Genomic DNA, 4,612 nt, shown 5'->3' on the forward strand with positions numbered 1-4,612 from the left:
GGGCAGGGAGTCAGTAGGAAAGGGAGGAATAATGAAGCAGACCCTGGCCAGATCCAGACTCAGAGACCAACTTCTTCCCATCTACACTACAGAGGAAGAATCAAAAGAGTTGGCAAGGTGAGTGACTTGGCTGGGGCCACCCAACTAGAACCCAGGTCCTGATTATTTCGGGGCTGCCTCCTTGATCTTCCAACTTCCTGCTAAGGGTTCTGGGCAGGGCTGGGCCCCTGGATGCCGAGGACTGTGCCATGCCCTCTGTAGTCTGCCCTCCGGGGAGCCTTGGCCTCACTGGGGAAAAGGAGACTAGAGCAGGGTTCTCAACTTCAAGCATGCCCAGACTCAATCACCTGAAGGGCTAGTTAAAACACAAGACTGCCAGCCCCACTCCCAGAGTGTCTAATTCAGTAGGTCTGGGGTAGGGTCTGAGAATTTGCATTTCTAACAAGTGTCCAGGTGTGGCTGATAACCACTGGGCTAGATTATAAACAACCAAGAAGCAACAGAGAAGGAAAGTAAGGGAAGGAAGGAGGAAAGGAGTAGGGGCGACATGGTTTATTAGAGCAAGAAATAAACCCCAAGGGCTGGTCCCTGCGAGGTTTTCCTCTTCCTCACCAACCCTGACCTCAGACTTGTCTAGAAGTTTTCACAGTATCCTTTAAAGCCCTCCCCCACCTGCCCTGCTCTGGCCCACAGGTGAGGCCAAGACCTCCACTTAACCTCCTTAGAGCTGGTGCTTCAAAAAGCCTAAAGCGGGGTCCCCTTCCACCACCTCTCATCTCCACTTCCCCGTTCAGAGGCTGCAGGCTGCATAGCTGCCTGCCTCGCATGAAGCCCTGAGGATAAAGAGTCATGGGGTGGTTGTGGCCAACTTACCCATCTCTCCCTGGCCTCCTCCACGCACGCACAGGAGCCCCGGAAGAGCGTGGTGCTCAGAGAAAGGTAAGGGGGGGGGGGCACATTACAATAGGATGGGTGGAGGAGTTAAAAACCACAGCTCATATTGACTCAGCTCATCTTTCAAGTTCTCCTGAATCATCAGTGAATGCGGACTTGCTTTCATAGTCATCAGGTCTGAATGTGGGTCATAAATGTGTTTGAATGTAACAGCACAGAAGTGAGCCAGGAACACAGGAAAGAAGAGCTTTCAAGTGTGTGTGACAACCCAGGAGCGACCCTCCTCTCCAAATCTGGTAACTGCTTAGCTCCAGTTGGCCGGGGGAAAACCAAGGCACCAGTTCTGTCCAGGGGCCCAAAGCTGCTCTAGCGACAGCAGGAGGCGGGGGGGCCAGAGATTGGTCAACAGCAAGGCTGAGAGAAGGAACCCTGCCCCTGGAGAAGAGGCATGGAGGGCGGGGGTTGGGGGAGGGGGCTCTGGGCTGGGGGTAAGGGCAGCTGGAGCTGTGGCCCCTCCAGCTGCCTAGCGAGCCCTAGAGGACCACCCTACAGGCCACGGCTGTGAGCTTCTCAGCCCTGGGCGGGCTCTGCAGGTGAGAGGCCACCCTCACACTGAGGAAAATGCAAGCCATGCCACTCAGAACGTAGAGACTTCGCCCTCCTTTCATTAGTTGCTGTGAGCTCCAGAAGAAAAAAAATTCAAAGCCGTGAATGGATTTTCTGTTTCAAAAGGCTGAAAATCTTTCCAGAAGACCTAGAAGAATCTGGGGCTTTGAGGTCTCTCATCTCCTCCCTTTTTCTCCAGCCCCACGAGTGAGGAGCTACCAAGCAGCCCCCCTTCAGTCCCTCTCAGAAGAGCCTGTGTGTGGCTCTGGGTGGGTGAGGCCCTGGACATGCTTCCTTAAAGCCACCGGGAAAGAGGAGGTTGCTGATTCACCCACAGCTGCTTCCTGGAATTGCAGTGCCGGGCTGGCAAATGAATGGTATTTTTCCAAGGTGATCCAGAGCTGTTACAACATTCCTGCCCTATCCCCAGCAGACCTTCCTGTAAGTCAAACCAGAAAGTTACCCGAACCATGCATTCCTGAGCAGTCAAGCACATGAGACTGCAGACACAGTGTTTCCAACGTGCCTCCATAGCCCTCTCGAGAGCTGAGGTCCCATCACCCCCAGGACCTCTGGACTTCCCTAGCGGGGCCATGCATCTGTCTGGCGGGCACTGGAGTCATGCGGAGGCCTATGTGTGGCTCCAAGTCGTCCAGGAAGTGCAGGACTGGCCTGATTCCCCTAAGAGGACCATCAGCTGAGAAAGGAGTGGAGCCTTGAGCCTGCTTTGCCCTGCATTTCACAAAGACCCTTTCTCTCCTCCTGCCCAGCTCTCCAGCTGGTCTGAATAGAAAGCTATCGGGTCCCACACTGAATCAGTCTTGGCTTTTTCTCAGAAATAAGGCACCGGTTTGCGAGTGCCCCTGATTAACCCTTGGTCTCCTCTCTCACATGAAGGAGGCATGAAGGAGAGAATCAAGTTTCTCTGCTGCTTTGGAGGGTAGAGGCTTTCACTTGGGGTTGTGCAGAGAGGGGTGAGGAGAAAATTCTAGACTTCTCATGTTCTGCCTCTGAGACAGATTGCGCGATGGGAAACAAAAAAACCTACTTGGTTCCACTCTCCTTATCCCTTCCCCAGTAAGTGGGAAGCTACTGAGCGCGGGGGTGTCTCGGGAATAAAACAGATGGAGCTGAGCACTAGGGGCTTGCTAAGAGCCTTCCCTGGGATGAACTGTAATAGGACTTCACCCTCTCTCCCCCTTGACTGATGGCTTCCGGGGAGCCTTTGGATGGGAAATGCTGACTGAGCTGGAGCTTCCTGCTTTTAAACCTAATTCCTCAGTTACGGTGAATAGAATATAACTATAATTTGTACTGAGAGTTAAGAGTTTACAAGGTATCTTTTTTTTATCCTCACCACAGTCCTCTGAAGTTGGTATTATTATTATTATTGCTGTTGAATCAGTAAAGAGCAAGGTTTGGGAGGGTTTAACAACTGGCCCAGGGTGAATGCAGCGTCAGGTTTCAAATCCATGGTCTCCTGACTCGAAGTCTGTATTCTTCAGAAACAAGGCATGACTGGCTAGGAAATCGTGTTTTCTAGGGTCCCGCGAGCCAGCTACTGCAGAGCTGGAGGACTGACTGGTGTTAGGGTTCTTTGGCAGGTGTTTCCTGTTCAGCGCAGGCTGACTTAGATTTGTGACAGGGCCGGACCACTGGGGCAGCCTCCGTTTTGGGGGGGTGGGTCCCTGATACACGAATTGGCTTTGTCAGGGCCCTAACATTCGGAGAACATACAGATTAAGTGGAGAAGTCTGCTGTGCCTGTGCCTTTGTGGAAATGTTGGTCTGCAACAGGCACGTGGTGGTTGTGATACTGTAATTTATCATAAATACATATTTGGTTTTTGACCCATTCCTAGCTCCTAAAACCCCTGGAATTTCCAGCATTGAGAGCAATCAGGGTGTCTTTTGTTATGTCAGTGAGGTGTGTTTTGTTTTGTTTTGTGAACACCTAAGGACAGGACTGCGTGCCAGTGGAGCCAACCACCTGATTAGAGGGTTGGAACATCCAGTCTCAGCCCCTCCCCCACCCCTCCCCTCCCTCCGTGAGAGAAGAGGGGCTGGAGATTGAGTTCTGTCACCAATGTCTAATGATGTAATCCATCATGTCCCGGTAATGAGGCCTCCATTAAAAACCCACTGAGCTTCCGAGGTGAACACACGGAGGTCTGGCGAAAGTAGTGTGCTCTGAGAAGCATGGACGCCCCGTACCTCTCCCTGTACCTCGCCCTGTGTACACATCCCTTCCATCTCTCTGTTCTTGACCTCTCCCTGTACCTCGCCCTGTGTATGCATCCCTTCCATCTCTCTGTTCTTGAATTCTCTCCTTTTATAGTAAACCAATCTAGTAAGCAAATGTTTCTGTGAGCTGTTTTAGCAACTTAGTTAAAACCAGGGAGCAGGTCGTGGGGACTTCCAATCTATAGCTGGTCGGTCAGAAGCACAGCTCATAATCTGGACTTGGAATTGGTATGGGCGGGGCAGTCTTGGTGGACTTAACCCTCAGGATCTGATGCTCTCTCCATGCAGATGGTGTCAGAATTGTGTTGAATTGTAAGGAACTCAGCTGGAGCTGCTTGGAATTACCCCTCATGGAAATTGGTGACCAGAGTCCTCGTGGTCCTGACAGGAGGAAGAGCAGAATGAACAACAGGGCCCCATGTCTTATGCTCTCCGTATATGTTGAGAAAGTTTCCTTTCTTTCCTTTTTTTTTGTCCTAATTAATATTTCTTTTTGAAAAGTATTTGAAAGGTTATTGTCTATTGTCTATTGATAATTTTACTATTTTCATTGATGTAATTGACATGACCCGTATTTCAGGTGTACAACATCATGATTTGATGTGTGTATGTATTGGTGATGTAAGACTCCCAATAAGTTAACATCCATCCCCTCACATAGCCACACATTTTTCTTGTGATGAGAACTTTTAAGATTTATGCTCTTGGCAACTTTCAAATAGACAACATGGTGGTGTTAACTGCAGTCACCGTGCTGTATGTTACATGCCAGGATTTGTTTATCTTCTCACTGGAAGTTTATACCTTTGACCATCTTCACTCATTTCACCACCCTTCCTGCCTCTGGCAACCACCAACCTGTTTTCTGC

The 4,612-nt window shown here is 50.4% G+C and overlaps 1 long non-coding RNA gene across 1 annotated transcript; it reads left to right on the forward strand.

The window, feature by feature from the left end:
* Positions 1 to 1,098: 1,098 nt before the first annotated feature.
* Positions 1,099 to 4,246, forward strand: LOC113909973. The gene is made up of 2 exons (XR_003515866.1): positions 1,099 to 1,190; positions 4,032 to 4,246. It is a non-coding gene; the product is annotated as an uncharacterized LOC113909973 (long non-coding RNA).
* Positions 4,247 to 4,612: the final 366 nt, after the last annotated feature.

The sequence above is a fragment of the Zalophus californianus genome, chromosome 6 (genome assembly GCF_009762305.2).
Source record: "Zalophus californianus isolate mZalCal1 chromosome 6, mZalCal1.pri.v2, whole genome shotgun sequence".
NCBI lineage: Eukaryota > Metazoa > Chordata > Mammalia > Carnivora > Otariidae > Zalophus > Zalophus californianus.